At 42.8% G+C, this 18,349-nt stretch overlaps 3 pseudogenes; 1 reads left to right on the forward strand and 2 right to left on the reverse strand.

Moving 5' to 3' along the window:
- The window catches only part of LOC136548888 (receptor-like serine/threonine-protein kinase SD1-8), a 115,420-nt pseudogene that overhangs the window by 11,543 nt on the left and 85,528 nt on the right, over positions 1–18,349 (forward strand).
- On the reverse strand, positions 3,445–8,743 carry LOC136550661 (putative G-type lectin S-receptor-like serine/threonine-protein kinase At1g61610; annotated as a pseudogene).
- LOC136550662 (uncharacterized) lies at positions 9,895–13,570 on the reverse strand (annotated as a pseudogene).

Raw genomic sequence — 18,349 nt, forward strand, 5'->3', positions numbered from 1 at the left:
GAAGGCTTTCCTGCAAGCGAATCAAGAACACAAGCAAAAATGAGATGAACGCAATCTGAAATTGCAAATAAATATGAGGCTTATAATAACAAGAAGGAGTTTAAGTCTTTATTCAAAAGGACTAATCGCCACAAGTGAATAAGATCAAGAACTGGGGCCTTGGTTCACAGCAAGCGGCCTTGGCGACGACAGTTGCAGCAAAATGACGTCTATTTCATGAGAAAATCAAGAACTAAACAAAACCCAAATCCTAAGGAGAGCGATGACTGTTATTTATAGAGTCTTGGGCGTCATCCCCCTGGACGCGCCCCCTAATGGGCCCAAACATGATACACGGTCCAACGAACCAAAAGACGGTGTCGCAGCACCCTGGCAGATTCTGGATGCTGACTTGTTTCGACGATTCCCGTTGATTCCGTAGGTCTTCTGATGTGAAACCACTTGGATTGGTTTCCTTATCAAATTAGCTTTCCAACCATATGTGGATCATCGAAAACAGAGTCTGAATGCATCTTGGGTGATTAGTTTAAGGCAGACTGGTCCTGGAGGCCGAGGCAGACTCGAACTTGAGTTGCTTTGGGCCTCCACCTCGGGGACTCGAACCGAATTAGCCTCAGACCTCCTTCTTGACTTGGACACCCTTGCTGGCCTCCTACCCCTCCATACCATGTGCCAAACATGGTCATATGCATGTGTGTCTTGTCCTCATCATCCTCCCCTTCTTGACAAAAAGCCGTCTTCGGCGTCGATTGTGCTTTAAACTGATCCTGAATAACATAAAGGAGAACGGGGTTGCAAAAACAAAGGGAACTAAAATAATTGTGAGAAGGAACGTGACCATGTTTCCTAGTTTGTAGCATGTCATCTTGCATAAAAATTTCAGCAAGCATGTAGACTCCATGATCGGAATGCACACAATGTATGTCAACACTATCCTGCAAAAGATTAGAACTAACCAAAGACAATGCAGGAATATATGATCTAGTAGACATAGGTAGCAACCAACAATGCTCCCCTTCTTGAAAGTGAACTTGTTTCTTTGAGGAACATGAGAAAATGTTTGTATTATTATGGCTGACCTCTAAACGATCATAATCTTGTACAACAAAAGGAGAATTCATATTACTGCGAATGTATACTCGATGTATCATATATTGTCCCTTATTGTTATATTTGCTAATAACATGATATGTATGTTTAGAAAATCAAGGCAAATCAATATATTTAAATAGGCTCTCCTCCAAACAATCTAGGTTATATAAAACATCAAATTCAATGTAACCCAAAGTATGTAAAGAAAACAACAGTTTGAACTCATCAGTTTTAGTAGCAATATGAATAACATGTTTATTTTCAGCATAAGTGGTTGGTTCGAAAACATGTAAAACTGAAGTATCATCAACTAATTCATCTTTATCACAAGGAACATCAAGCAAATTATCATGGGACAAAGATAAATCAAGAGAGGGTTCCACTAATAATTGCTCTATGACAGCATGGTGTGTGGAAGACTTTAGTACATTAAAACAATTCTCACCTTCTATGAGTGTAGCACCATGGGCATTACCTGTAGTTTTCAGCAGGAGTAATAGGTGCATTGTGAAGTGATGATTCTGAATTTGCATATGAGGTTGTGAGCTCCTCATTTTCTATCACGTCATCCTCGCTCTTTTGTATATTGTCCTGCAAAAGGTTAGGCATAGCAGGAGGAATAATAAAAGATTGATCTAGTTGATGCACCTCATCATTTGAATTAATTACAAGAGATGGATTAACAAAATTTTCTCTCATAAGATCTTTCATATCATTCTAAGTTTGAGGTTTATCAGAAGGATCTAAAGACTCCCACCAAGATAAAGCAGAATGTCATAAAACACTAGATGCATTTTTTTACCTTTCTCCTTGGACACATAAAGCGAGTAGCAAATATGTTATCTATGGCAATTTTTCACTCCATGTACTCATCAGCACCTATACCATCATAAGTCGGTGGATATGAACAACCTGTCATTATTAGAATCAAACAAGAAAACACACAAGTATGTATTTTCCTATGAACTACTATAGGATGTGGTCAAGGAGTAAAGTCGCATACGCTCAAGCGTCTTACCACGGTCTTACAAGTGTTCTTACCAAAGCAACAGGCGGTGTAATCGGTCGGTGACTGTGATACCGTTGTAGCTTGAGTGTAACAGTTGCAAGGTGAACCTGTACTTGGTTAGAAGAAAGTGGAGCTTGGACAGGCATAATATAGTAGTAAGGAATAGCAAAATTCACAACTGAATGACAAAGCTGAATAAGTATCCCAAGTACTTGTCTTAGTTGCTGGTCTACTCACAGTTCCTAAGTACCAGATGTATCAAGTGATGTGAACAGCAAGAATATGATTAGAAACAAGGTAGAAATCAGCACACGTAAACACAACTCAAATGACGCTCTCTATGTGCTCCTCTACATATTGTTCCACTTTTGTCCCTCTTTTTTCTCTATTTTTGGGCTATCGTTGTTTTTTTGGGATTCTTTGACTTTTTCTTTTTATTTTTTTATATTTTTTCTTCACTTAGGAGCATAAAAGAAGTAACCACAGAAAATATGAGCTTAAACAAGTGAAAGACGTGGCCTGTGGAATTTTTAGAAGACATGCTCGAAATTGATAAAGACCTTGTGACCACGAAAAGAGGATCTTGTGATCACTTTTTGACCAAAATAAAAATCTCTGACCCCGGCAAAGCTAGGGATGGACGGATCCAAAAAAAATTACTAATCTATTTTGATATATGGAACGTCGAAATCCAAGTTCGTATGCGAAAACTAGACCAGTTTTACGAATGGACTCTGAATTAGAGGACAAACCAGGAACAATGCACGCAAAATTAGTCACGACAGCAAAGATTTGATGGAAACAGTGAAGACAAGTGTAACAAATGAGATGGCGTGGATTAGGGTTTGATGAATACAAAGGAAACTCAACAAGACTTGGAGATGTTCACGGATTATGATGAAAAACAAAGGGAAAAACACAAACTAGACTAAAAACGATCTAAAACCAGCAACAAAAACTTGACCTAGGGCACAAACTCAACAACACAAAATAGAGATGAAATTGCACGGACACAATGAGGCTATAGGACAGGGAATATATGACTGAAACAGTAACAATCTAAAGATGGAAACAAAGTTATACCTGACGGGCAACAAGGTCTCTGATACCACTTGATGTAGACTAGGACCCGCCAAACATGGTCATATGCATGGGTGTCATGTCCTCATCACGTCCCATCAATGATAATTCACACGGAGCCTCCAAAAAGAGTCTCTAAGTAGTAATAGTAACATAGCCATAAATGAAACTTAATTGGAAAGGAAATGACTTCTAGACCACAAATAGTGATCGATATTTGTTCAACAATATCTTGAACCCTATTCATGTACATCAAAATAGGACTATCGTCCCTCTATTGTTGTGAGAGTAAGGGTATTCATGGAGTTGTTTCCATCCCTTATTTGCTCCATACCACCACCCCTCTGTCCATAGTACCTAAGACTGTTTGGTGTTGGCAATGTAGTGCTTCCATTCTCTAGACTATAGACAATAGATGATATAAGTGGCCTATCAGTTGGGTTTTCCTGAACGCACAAGAGTGCCACATGACTGCAAAGCAAGACTTCATCTAGCAAACAAGTATCCATAATTGATGGGTCTACCAAATCTCTTGCATTTCCCTCTTTCCACATGTTCCAGGCCTGAAACAACCAAAACAATTATTTGGATCTATGGTAAGATAGAAATTTTGTACTCTTAATTTAATTTAGAACTTCAAAAATGACATATACTCACATAGACTATTAGGTCTTGAAAACCCATGGTGCTACTAATGGAGCTTCTCCTTATACCGGTAACAACCTCTAAGAGTAGAACACCAAAGCTATAGACATCAGTCTTGATGGAGAAGACACCTTCCATTGCATACTCCGGGGCCATGTAACCACTGTTTGGTCATTTTGGGTCCACAAATTATTAATAGAAGTTGAGTTGAATATTACAACTTATTTTAAGAATTTTATTGAAACAATTACTCACTATGTTCCAACAACACGATGAGTGTTTGCATTTTCCTGGCTATCATTGAATATCCTTGCCATGCCGAAGTCTGCTATCTTTGGTCTCATTTGTCCATCTAGCAGAACATTAGCGGCCTTGAGATCTCTATGAATTATTGTCAGTCTTGAATCTTGGTGGAGGTAGAGAAGTCCTCTTGCAACCCCTTTGATTATATTAAATCGGATTGGCCAATCCAACATCATTTTTCTTGAATTATCTACGTGACCATTGAAGTAACTCAATATATATTTTTAACTACTATATATATCTAGGAACTTATGATGTGATACATACCAAAAAGGGTAGCATCTAAGCTTCCATTAGGCAAGTATTCGTAAATTAGAACTTTCTCATCAATGTCAACGCTACAACCAAGGAGTCGAACCAAATTTCTATGTTGTAATTTAGCAATCAGAATGACTTCATTCCTGAATTCCTTTGATCCTTGCTCAGAATCCTTGCTTAACCTTTTGATAGCAACTTCATGGCCATCTAGCATTGCCTTCAGTAAAAGTAAGGAGAGAAACTTATATTTGAGTTCACCATGTAGATAATTCAATGTAACTATTCCATCAACCTATGCTCATGTGAGGGCTAAAAATAACTGTCATTAGATATAAATATTAGAATTTGTGGATGACTTTAGTACCTACAACTAACCAAAACTGCTTATCTTTGCACGCACTCTATCTCTCTCTATTTATTTTCTAATATAATATCCATTTATATAATCTATGATTTCCTATTCGATAGTTACACTTGAGCAACTCTTTTATATATTTTTCATCCATACTTATAGTTTTTTTCCTTTACGCAACACACCTCTTTGTGTTTTCACTATATGTTTATTGAAACCTTAGCCTAAATTATATAAACTCTTGTTCTGCCTTATATGTCATCACACCATGAATTTTACCTTTCAAATTTTAATCTTATTAGTTGCTAATTTTTTGTCCACATTTTAAGTTGAAATTCTTAGTGCTTATTGTGCCTTCTATTCAAAAATTTCATTTCCTATTTTATTAAAATGGTTTCTATGTCCTAAACTGCATTCTTAGTTACTACAATTTATCCTCTATCAAAGAATTATGTGTGCATTAGTACTTCTATAAAAGTAGAGTGCTTAAAATTAAACTTTGAGTGCACTTATATACTATAATTCAGTAAAATACATAAATTTATCCAAGAAGATAATGTTTTACCAAATTTATTATCATGGAGTATTAGTATAACTTAAAACATGTTGTTAGTGTCATTAGTATGTGATTCACTAAAGGAATATTTTGGATGATTGCTAAACCATCAAAGTATTTATTTATTGCTCATGCATGCATATATACTTTGTTTGCATGGTGACCTATAGAATGCATGTTTACTTTCGAACTACTCTTTTATATATCAATAGTTGTGGAGGTTAGTAATTTAGAAACATATATAGGCTTAGTTTATGATTATTTATCTATTTCATAACAGTAGATGATGACAATTTAGAAGTGAACTTGAGAGTTTATTGATCTTAAGAATGGTGGAGCTCTATAATTTAGATGCAAAATTTAAGGGGTTACTTATGAGGTGTTTGATTTGAGTAACCACCTACACCTATATCTGAGGTGGTGCATCATTAGTTCATCTCTCAAATTTGACAGAATAACTTTATTTCTCATGCATTATACTAATTATTAGCTTGTGAGGACTGATGTGATTATGAATTAACTCATTCCCACTTGCGAAACAAAAAAGCGAGGAGTGAGACGCCTCCTTACATTATCTATTATAGTGGCATAGGTGTGAGGAGTGGGACATCTCCTTACATTATCTATTATAACTGGCATAGGTGGGTAATTCAGATGCAATTTTAGGAGGTTATTTGATTGGCATAGCTGGATAACTTAGAAGCAAATCTAGAGGTTACTTGATTATTGTTTATAAGAGCATCTCCAGGAGTTTTGCAAAACAACTCCCTACTTTGATATTTTTTGGCAAGAAAGAAAAAAATGTCCTCAAACAGTTTGATAAAGAGCTCCTAAAAAATAAAAAGTTGCCAAATATCCTCTCCAACTTGTAAGTTGCAGTCGAGAGGAACTTTGCTATCTGCTCATGGTCTGGTGTTTTTCTCGAGAGATCGGAGTAAATTGGATGCATTTGTAAATTAAGAAAATAAAGGGTTCCAGGTGAGAAAGCGTTAAAAGACAAAAAAAACTATTAAAAAAGGTTTCATTGGTTAGAAATAGTTTAGGTCCCAATGCAAAAATCGTTTAGGAGTTAGTATAGGAAACTATTGGAGAGGGAAATAAATTAAGCTTGCTACTTATTTTGGTAACTCGCTAAATTTGTTGGTTTAGCAAGTTAATTATAAGAAACACTAATGGAATATTTGGATAACTAGATGTATATTTAGATGGCAATATTATGTTATTTTTTATAATAATAAACATGAGTAATTTTTTTATATCAGAATAGATCTAATTAGCGCCTATCGAGTTGACGTCTAGACTAGATTTTTTGATTTTGTGAGAATTTGTACTATTTGCCTTTTTTTTCTAGTGCTCCCATGAGGATTAATATGGATGTTCCGATGGGCCACAGTCTCCAATTAATAGTAGTAAGATTGGGGATACGTAATTAAAACTAACATCAAGTCAATGTAATTATATGACTAGAACTAATAAGAGGAAAATAAGTTTGAATTAAGTAATTACCTTATAAACTTTACCAAACCCCCCCTGTCCAATCTTACATGCCTCTGAGAAATTGCATGTCGCGGCCACGATATCCTCAAATCTAACAGAGAGGAATTCAGAGTCTGGGGCATGGTTTCCTTCTTCTAGTTCATCCGATATACTCATGCCATCGAAATTTAGCTTCCTACGCTTTGCCCCATAGCTTATTTTACCTGTTCAATATTGTATAACCAGTCCTTCGAATCGAAGAGTAAAATAGACACGCGTAAGAATGTAGGTATGCAGTGTTGTACCTTTGAACTTGAAGCATGCAAGGGAAATGGCAGTGAGTATGAGCACACTTAACAAAACTGCAGGCAGCACAATCTTTATTGTGTTGCTCTTTGGCCTCGTACCTGTGTTTTTTAAGTCAGTCCAGACTCAAGAGTGTTAATGCATGCATATATATATATATAGTACAATTGATCAAAGACTAGTTAAGGCCTATTTTCGTCCTCAAAAACAGAAACAATAAGGCCTATGATAAGGAATCTAAGAATTTCACTTGGAACGTTTCAAAATATGTTTGAAACGAGAAAATTTCACAGCGCTTCAAGTTAAATAGGCTTTCAAATTTATTCAAAATATACACTAGATGATAGAACCTGTTGCACACCTGCGTTCAAGCGTGCAATCCGGAGGTACAAAGTATCTGGGCCAAAAGCCATCTCCGTGTCGATCAACTCGCCGGCCCACACCAAGCACCTCGTCCAGTCCCCCTTGGTTCTGCTGGTGCTCAGATTGGCGTAAGCATACGCCACGCACGAACAGTTTTTTGTGCACTCTGCTTCGCACTCCTGCAAGGTTCGGTTCTCGACGTGCACGAACTTGTCCGGCGATTTCATCTCCGGCAAGGCCAAGAAATGGTCGTCGCCGCACCGGAGCTCCTCCTTTCGCCGGCACCCCTGAGAGAACCTGCGGCTGTTCCAATCTTCTAAGGCCGTCGGCTCAAAACCGTCGAGGCACCTGCACATCTCGGGACGGGGATACTCCGTGTTGTCGCAGAAGCCGTTCGGGCCACAGTGGCCGGTAGCTGCTGCACTCGCCAGACGTCCAATCCCAGAGGAGGGTCCACGCAGACAAGCTGCTGTTCCAGCTATGGAAGTTGTACTTGCCGGAGTCTGTGAGCACGTACCTTGTATGCGCGGCGCCCTCCGAGAGGCTGAAGGCTATGTAGATTTCGTCCTGGCTGCTGACAACGGTGAGGTAGTTGACGGCGCTGGTGATCGCCTGGTTGTACTGGCCGATAACTAAGTCGCCCGCCCATGGCCAGCTACGCCAGATCGGGCGCGTTCCGTTCCAGACGAATATCTGAAGGGATGTCTCTGGGTCCATGCCGAAGGAGAAGGTTCCCGGCGATGGGTCGTCGGGGCTTTTCCACGAGACCAGCCGGTCGCCGGCGCGCGTCTTGTAGTTGATCCGGATCTTCATGCCGGGGAGGAACGTGTCGGTCGGGTGATCGAAGCTCTGCCACAAGGTGGCACCATTTGGAGACCGGATGACGAAGTTGCCGGTGTTCAGAAGCACCGCCGCAGTGTTGTTGCCCGCAGTATCTGCACCGGCGACGTTGGTTGTCCAAAGAACACGGCCGTCGGCGCCGGACAGGACGAGGTTGGAGGTGTTGGTCAGGGACAGAGCCGGTGGCGAAGAGATAGTACTGCTGCTGTTTGTGACGGGGGTTTCTCTGTTGGCGACCCACACGACGGTGAGCCCGGGGATGTCGTTGTACCAGATGCCGAGGTACAGTTTGCCCGGGGGTGGAGTTGGTGGGGGAGAAGAAGCCCAAGGCGAAGCTGCCGCCGTCGGACACGATGGTGGCGCCAGGGGAGAGCGGCTTGCCGGGGACGAGCCGATCATCGGTGGCACACGGTGATGCCAGCAGGAGGAGGACAGTGGCGTACCTGATATCTAGCCAAGCCATCGAGCACCTTGCTTGCAAGGCGTTGACGAGCTGAATTCGTAGAGACGATGTGCTAATATGCTAGCTAGTGGAGTAGGTAGCATTGTTACGCACGGATCTGCATCCCAAACTTGGTCTATGGCAAATGATGTCAATTCTTCTCTCTTTTCTTTTCTCTTCTTTTTTATTTGGCATTGATTTCTTCTGTCCATTTTTTCTTTTTTCTTTTCGCATGATGACAAAACCCCGGTTGAATTCTTTTCGGAACTAACAAAAATAATCTCCCCAACATCATTTTCTTTATATGGATATGAACTCAGACGCATCTTATGGTTGACATTTCAGCTGTCCGCGTCGGACTGCTTAGTATTAGAATGGCGTTGTCATTGGTGCCTGACAAAACTAGTGACAAAAAGTATAATATAATAAGGAAATTGTGACAGTTCAATGCAGTACTTGTCTTTTTTCTTTTGAAGTAGTACAATGTATACGTTCTACTCTGTGTTCAGTAGCCGGTTTGTAAGCAAGGCCACTAAGCTTGGCTATAAGCCAAGTCCATGTCATCTTGAGATAACACAAGAGACAAGTGATACAACAGCTTGGCTATTAGTTTGGCTGTACAATATATTTAAGTCATGCACCAGGGGATCAACACTAAACACATCTATGTAGCCACTTGTGTTGCATGGACATATTCACAAGTAAATCAAACAGGTTGAGTAAGCAATAATATTGTTCACTGAAAAAATATAATGGCTCTTACAACCAAATTCGCGGCATCAGACCAAGGACGACACAAACTTAAAAGTTTAAGGAATAAAACATGGTCTGCAGTGCAACTGAAACTTGATCAACAAAAGAAGGCTACTACCATGAGCAGCTATTACACTAATGACCTGGAAATAAATCTAGCATCCATTGTTTATCAATTTATTTAGCCATATCTCTTGATGACCAGCAGCCGTCGATGATACTTAGGTCTTCAGGAAGAACCCCCAACATGAACCTATAAAAAATTGACAAGTATATTAATGGACTGTACGACAAACAATAATAAACCTAGTGAACTGTTATATCTTACATGTAAAAGAAAGAGGATACTGCATGCACAGCTAATTATTTCTCCTATTGGCAAACTTTTGCCAAATATGCTCAATTAAGTCTTGTTTCAATTATTTATGTGTTGGTTGATGATGGATATCTGCTCTTCTACGTAAAATTTCAGAGAAAATTGGGCCTCCACCCTTTTGTACTTCTGGAGGTAGAGCAATTGATGATCCACCTTGCTCATTCAAGTCAATAGGAAATTTCACCATCTCTTTCTCATCTTCGACTATCATATTGTGGAGTATGACACAAGCTTTCATTATTCTCCCAATACTCCTCCTTTTCCACAGACGTGATGGACGACGCACGATATTAAAACGTGACTGCAAAACTCCAAAAGCACGCTCAATATCTTTCCTGCACCCTTCTTGGTTCAATGCATACATCTTGTGTTTCTCCATCTGAGGTGCTTTTATCGACTTCACAAAGACTACCCATTCTGGGTGTATTCCATCAGCAAGGTAGTAGCATGTGTTATATTGCCTCCCATTAACAGAAAACTGAACTTGAGGTGCTTGACCTTTCAATGCTTCAATGAATAATGAGGACTGATTCAGCACGTTAATGTCATTATTAGAACCAGACACACCAAAGAAAGCGTGCCATATTCTGAGATCCTGTGAAGCAACTGCTTCTAGGATGATCATTGGGACTCCATAGTCGCCACGGGTAAATTGCCCCTTCCAAGCCGTAGGACAATTTTCCCACCTCCAATGCATGCAATCGATGCTTCCCAACATGCCAGGAAAGCCATGAGACTCATTGACCTGAAGTAGACGCTGCACATCTTCAACTGTGGGAGCACGCATATACTCCCCTGAGAACACCTCGATCACACCTTGTGCAAACTTGTCTAAGCACTCCAATGCAGTGCTCTTCCCAATCTTCAAGTACTCATCAAGGGCATCAGCAGGTGTGCCATATGCAAGCATGCGAATTGCTGATGTGCACTTCTGTAGAGGTGAAAGCCCTTAGCGATTTGCACAATCTGCTCTTAGAGTGAAATAGGGAGACTATTCACCCAGGGCATTGAGGATGCACAGGAAGAGATGCTTTCGCATCCTAAATCTAGTACGGAACATCCTTTCAGGGTAGAGGGGATTTTCAGCAAAGTAGTCTGCTACAAGACGTTGGTGAGCACCTTTATGGTCCCTTTGGATACACTTCCTTGGACCACTTTGGCGATGAGAAGGTCCTAAGTTGAAGGTGTCTATGAGCTGTGTAGCAATGGAGCCTAGGACATTTTGTTGGGCAATATACTCTTCTATAATGTTGGCTGGATCTAGTTCCTCAGAATCATAAGAACAGGAAGAAGATGAGTCAGACATAGTTGGGAGAGTTGTTTGAGATAGAAAGAAGATGAGTTTGAGAGGAGAGGAGAGGAAAGAGCAATATATAAAGATGGAGCATAGAAGAGAGTTACGTGGTTTATTAACGTTGACTGCATGATTATCAGCAGTACTAATTTGTATGCATTGGAATAGGAAGTTGATTTACCACTGTTGACTGCATGATTATCAGCAGTACTAATTTGTATGCATTGAAATAGGAAGCTGATTTACTACTGTTGACTACATGATTATCAGCAATAATAACTCCACGATTACCAGGAGTACTAATTGCAATAGTGATACTAATAACTCCACAGAATTCATACCTGATTCTTTTTAAGAGCCACCATTTGCATCTGTAAAAGGAAAAACATGACATCAGCAAAGTACAACAAAATTATGTTACAAAATATCAGTTTACAGAATTAATAAATGCCAAGTGCTCATCTCTGATTCAGTTTATCAGTTTACCTGATTTAGTTTTGCCAAATATACTCTCCCTCACACATCTCATAAATGCCAAGTGCTCAACTCTGACATCATCAAGCATTGCACTTGTATCTTTCATACTGAGTGCTCTTTACGTCTCCAGCATAGCCGACTTAGCATTTTCTTTGGCTGCAAGATGTTAAGTCTAGCTGATTCAAGCTTCTCACTTGAAACGTGTTTCTGGGTTTCCAACATCTTTTCTCGACTTTCATTTGTGCCCTGAAGTTTTGTAAGCTGCTGTAGGACATCATCCATCTGAGAAGGGCATTTCTTGACCTCTTTCTTGGCCTTTTTGTTGCCTATTGGACGACCTTCAGATTGTGCCAAATAAGGCATGAGCTCTCCTACACTCCCCTCAGTATCCAAATTCCTTTTATTTGACTGCTCACCTTCCTCTAGTTGCACTTGCCACTTTGGTTCATCACGTAGAATTTTCCAACAATGCTTGAACGTAAATGGACCATCTTTGTATTCCTCATAGATAGCTTCGGCCTTCTCCATTATCTGGTCATCAGAATGACCACTAGGCCAAATTGATGTAGCCTCTTTCCATGAGTTGCAGAACCAAGTGACTTTTTTCTTAATTTTCTGAAAGTGGTCCTTCAATTGCTTTGCTGTTCTTCTTGTACTTTTAGGGGTGGTACTATTATACTCATTAGCAACATCTCCCCAATACCGATCAGTCTTCTTGCCGTTGCCATTGATTGGATCGTTTGAATTGTTCACCCATGCAACCACCTACAGTGCAAGAAAGTTTAGTGTTGTTAGCCATGCAAGACATACATGAATATACAAAACAAATATATAATGTAACTCACCAAGCGCACTTCCTCCGGCTTCATCCATTTTAGCCGTATGTCAATCCTAGCACCATTTCCATCATCCTCGTCATTGTTTAAATTGATCAAGGGCTGGGGTCGCGGATGAGACCTAGAAGCTGACACTGATGGGCTCCCTTTCCCTCTATTTCCATCAGCTAAATGTGGTGGGATCGGCTGGGAAAGTGGCTGACTCCATGGGTGATTGAAATAGCTGAGGAAACCACCAGGTGGGCGATTATCCACACCCCTGCAGCTAGATAAATAAATCCATATGACTATAACAACTTAAAAAGGGACGAAATCAACTAAAATTGGAATACTCATACAGTGAAAACCATGATTCCTTTCATATGTTCAGGAATTCAGGATACATATTGCTAGATACTAACAAGCTCTAGAATCTAAATACTAGTACATTAGCATATACGATATTAGGACGACGGCATTGCATTGCATTTTCATAAAAAAATTATAGCATAACAAACCAAGAATATTGCAGTGTACTAGAATGAATGAACAAGTACAATAGTAGCAACATCTCCCTAATACTGCAGTTCGGAAGCAGAGGAGGTGCTGTAGCTCACGGATCTGGCCGTTGGGGAGCTTGCCGGCGGCGGTGGAGCTGTGGGGGAGTACCAGGAGGCTAGCGCGCACCCGTGGCGAGGCTCAGCACGGCCAGGGCTTGCCCATGGCGGCCTGGCCACGAGCGCCCCGCAGCTGTCACGGCGGTGGCCTAAAACCGGGCTGCTCTGGCGACGGCGGGCCATGGAGGAAGGGCGCGGAAGCTGTGGTGCTGCTAGGGGAAGATGATGCGGTAGCTGGTTGGGGTGGAGGAAGAGGAACGGTGTGGCACCACGGAGGCAGGGAGCTCGGCCAGCCCGGCTGTACTAGTAACGAGAGGATCTCCAAAATAAAGATGCAAAGATGTGCGCAGGAGGTACTTGCCATTCCTTTGGATCAGAGTTGATGTCATCTTTCTGGATTGGTTGGGAAGACGACGCAGTGGCGGCGCCACCACAGCTAGGCGTAGGCCACCACGGCATAGTTTGCTGGGGTAGCGGCGGCCCGCACCACCAAGGGCCAGGAGCTGCAGACCCCATCGTGGTGTTCATGGAAGCTGGTGGCGCAAGGAAACACCTAGGTCCGGAGGACCCTGGTGGTGCCGCGGGCAGCATGGGGACGGACGGAGAGGAACATGGAAAGGGCTGAGGCGGCGGCGCCATCTCTCTCTTCGACCGGCGAGACATCCGATTCCAAGGCTAGGGTTACGACAGATGGAAAATCATAGAACAAAATTTCAGGAGAACTTAAATCGTCACTTGAAGAAGACGATTTGGCGCCGGGTTGAGAGGATTTGGCGCGAAGGGGAAATCGCCGCGGGAGAGAGCGCGCTCGGGGAAAATTGCGGCGGGAGGGAGAAAGCAGGAGAGGCGCACGGGATCGAGAAAGAAGAAAAGGGGCCCACAAACAACCTGCGTAATCGACGAGCTCGGCGCTTGATCGGCTCTACGGCATCGTTTCTCGCGTTGGCGCTCGGCGCAAGCTGTGACGCCAAGCTCGTTCTCTCTCCTCTTTTCTCTTTCATCCACCTAGGATTTTGCTGAGCTGTCTTGACTATAAGCCAAGCGGACATGGCTTATTGTACCTGCTCTTGAGTTTGGACTTTGGACCGAAATGCCTATTTTTATCATGGTTTTTGTGATCATGATGGCGACCAGTTAATACGGACTAACATGTGTAAGATGCATTAGATATGTTCACTTTGATACTATGGATGCAAAGTTTTTTAAAAAAGATACTATGGATGCAAGGACACGGGTGGAAAGGAAATTGGAAAACAAACGTGAAGATATCAAGAAAATAGAAGAAATAAACTGGTCGGACGGTCCACATCTTATGAAAATGAGAGCGCTCTACAATTTACAATGTTGTCTGATGGACTGAGAGCACCTTGCAATTTCACAAATCAGACGATCCGAGAGCGAAGAAAGAAGCACCGGACATTCAGTCAACGGCTGGACGGTCAACATAAGGAAGAGTCTATGACCTTAGAGTTGTCAGGGCTGTTCAGCAGGATTTACTATGGCTGCGGCTGATTTGCAGGACTGATTTATCGTGGGAGAAAAATACTGTTCCATGACTAAAAAATAGGGCTGATTCTGGCTGATAAATTCAAGCGAACAGAGTTGCCCTTCTTGTTTCCCCTTCCCTTCCCTTGCTCTTTTGGAGTTTTTGTGTAAATCTTTTGATCTGAGTTCTTCCACTTGTTTGGGTTGTTTCTCCGCTAGAATTTGCATATTCCTCGCGAGCTCTTGAATTTTGAGATTTTGAGTGTTTTTGGAGAAAACCCCATTTTGCCAGATGGAGTTTAAGATCGTGGTTGATTCTGTGGTTTCTGGGTGTTGATGTCGAGAGGATATCCTCTCAATACCTCCAGGAACACGTCTGGAAAGTTTGAGCTTTAATCGGAGTTGATTTGAATCGGATATGTTTCCTGCAGGCTGATTCATATCGAACCGGTCTAGTTTGATGATTCAGTATGCACGACTAGGCCCAGTACTTTTGAATGTGGAATTTTGAGGAGATTTTTTAGAAGACCTTGCTCTTACTGCCCCCAACCTCTGGTTAAAAGTTCACATTTTTTTAGACCGTTTGGATGTGTTTCTGGTTAAAATTTCACATTTTCGGAGACCGTCTGGAGGTCAAAATGCCATCTCAGAATTGTTATGTAAGTAGTGGTTGTTGCACCTCAACATCTCTTTTCGCCAGCATCCCTATGGAGAATCTGCCATTGTTCTAGACTTCCAGCCTTCCAAGCTTGTAGCCTAGATACATACCAGGGAGACTCCATGTTGCCGTTGTCGCTCCGTATGGGCTACAGTAATTGCAGCGGTTGACTCATAGAACTACTATACAAACTATTTAGAGGTAGTCAAATTAGGTTTGTAGCAAACCGTTGGTTTTTAGAAGTAGACCACGACCGTCACTAGAAGTCAATTTCTTTTTTTCGAAGAATCAACGGCAAGGGCATGCCGGGTATGTATTAATAGAGGAGAAGTTTACAAAAATTAATTAAAGAAAAACAAAACAAAACCCTCACATAGGAGGCAACAACAAGACCACCACCATAACATGAAAGTACAGCACTAGTGAACCTCAGAAGCAACAACTGTCGAACGCCACCTTGCACGCCACAGTGAACAAGCGAACTAATAGGGGGAGTAGATTTTCCACAACGATGCCTCCAAAGGGGAAAATGACATCCACAAATGCCGTCAATGCTGATAGGAGAACCACGGTTTTTCAACCAAACTCCTAGAGGGTACAGGGGCCTCACAACAATGCCTCCAACGAGGGACGTGACACCAAAGGCGGCACCATTTTTTTGCCACAACTAAGGGCCTGGCAGGGCCTTCGCCCGACAACCCATGCCCAAGCCCCAAACTAGCCACACTGTGACTTGGCGTAGCCAAGAACTGCAGCAAGCCGCTGCTAGTAATAGATCGTTGTAGCACCGATGAGGTCACTGGCATGCGTGACCTATCGCCGCCATGCTAGCCTGCAAGGGCCGCCTCCATCCTACATAGCACCAACCACCGCGTCAAGCCACATCTTGTTCGTGCACCATGCAAAGGATGTCGCCGACTTCGTTGCACGTCATTGTAGCAAATGGCCACAAGCGTCCCCGTAGAAGCCATCATCCGCAACTAGCCGCCACCCGTTGGTTGTCGTAGCGGTATAGAGCCGGCCACTGACGTGCATGGCCTGTCGCAACCGCGCCAGTCAACAAGGACCGTAGCCAATCCAACAGATGCCGAACCAATGAAGATCACCCTAGGAAAAAGCTTGCTACACAACTTCATCGGACGTCGCAACCTAAACCTTCCGCTTAACTCTAAAGTTGGTAGTAGTCTTGCACTGTTGCCACCAGCGTATCCACTTTGCCTCATCAACCAAAGGACCACCGTGAATCCACTGAAACTGGCCGCTGCTAAGCGAGACCAGCCGCCATGGCCATAACCACAGTGAGCCACCATAGACAAGTTGTCGCTGCCGCACCACAGAAGCTCTGAAACACAGCCAATTTGATGCATCGCCAGTCGTTGAGGACCACTGTCAACATGACCAACGCCAGCCACCGTGGAATGCCCCAGGCTGGACGAGGCATCCCAGCCCAGCAACCCCACCAATATCCGCGCACCAGCCACCAAAAGCCGATGCGTCTCCAGATCGGACCGCCGCTGAACAAGCCACAGCAGCAACATGGACCATAGGTCCATGCCCAAGTTGTGCGCCGCCACCCGTGCCAGCAGGACGAGCAAGGGGCCACGAGCACCGGCCAGGATACGGGCTGGCCGCAACCTAGGCATGGGCCCCTGGCCGACCATCGGCCGCTGCTTGAGCTACCGGCGTGCATGAGTCAGCCTAGCTAGCCGCCACTGCCGCGGGCTGGCTTGTCTGGCCTGCCGCCGCCTTCCTAGGTGCAAGCAGGAGCCCCGTGTTAACATTGTAGGATCACTAGGATCATAGATCTAGCAGTAGAGTGATTCTATACTGGATAAAGGACGCAGTTCATCCTAATACATGTAGAACAAGAGACAGAGAGGGAAGGGAGAAGGTGTTGAACCTAACACCGTAGAGGGGGAGGGTTCAGAGGATGCCATCATGTTCGTTGGTGTAGTCTGTGCCGCGTCGCAGCGATGGTTGGTGAAGAGGGCGATGAAGACGTCGACGTCGATGGAGCGAGCGGCACGGCTGGTGGCTTCCCGTCACTGGCTGCGCCCCTCTCTAATTGGATTAGGGTTTAGGTGTCAGTGGGGAGCCTGGCTTTGGTCAACCTCATGATAAGGGCCGTTGACCCCCATCTCTTTTTATAGCGCAGTGTGACAGGGGCCCTCCAGCCATGGTGGGCTAGGTGCCCCTGATCAGGGCACGAATCAAAGGCCCAACTGGGCCATTGGGTCCAGTTAGGATTAGAGATCAATCTAATAATCTCTCCCTTGATCTCCTTCCATCTTTCATTTTCATATCATTTACTTTTGTTCATTCCATTATAGATTAGTGCATAGAGCATGTCTCATCATCACGGTCCATTGCCGATAGATTTAACAGCTACGATACACCACTCTGTTCTGAAATAGTTACTTATCTTTGGGCCTTCTTTTGTCCAGGAATTATAGGCTTTCCTTAAACCCATGCTGGCTACATGTTCTCTGAACACGTTGGGTGGTAAGCCTTTTGTAAGCGGATCCGCGAGCATCTTTTTAGTAATTATGTACTCAAGACTTATGGCATGATCCCGGACTTTACCTTTCACAACATAATACTTTATGTCAATGTGTTTGGCAGCACCACTTGACTTATTGTTGTGAGCATATTGTACTACCGGATTATTATCGCAGTATAACTTAAGTGGTCTATAGATGTCGTCAACCACCTTCAAACTGGGTATGAACTTCTTTAGCCAGTTCACCTGCCCCGTTGCCTCATAACACGCTATAAACTCGACATACATTGTGGACGATGTAGTGACGAGTTGCTTTGAGTTTTTCCATGAAATAGCTCCCCCTACGAGAGTGAATACATATCCAGACGTGGATTTTCTATCATCTCCCGTATAATCAGAATCTAAATATCCCACTATATAGAGTGAATCAGATCTTCTATATGTCATCATGAGGCCTTTCGTTCCTTGCAAATAACGCAAGACTTTCTTTACTAATTTCTAGTGTTCTGTTCTAGGATTGCTCTGGAATCTACCAAGTAACCTGATAACAAATGTCAAGTCAGGGCGCGTACATACTTGAGCATATTGCAAGCTTCCGATAGCTAAAGCATATGGAACCACTTTCATTTGATCGATCTCATATTGGTTTCTG

Source organism: Miscanthus floridulus, chromosome 4, assembly GCF_019320115.1.
Source record: "Miscanthus floridulus cultivar M001 chromosome 4, ASM1932011v1, whole genome shotgun sequence".
NCBI lineage: Eukaryota > Viridiplantae > Streptophyta > Magnoliopsida > Poales > Poaceae > Miscanthus > Miscanthus floridulus.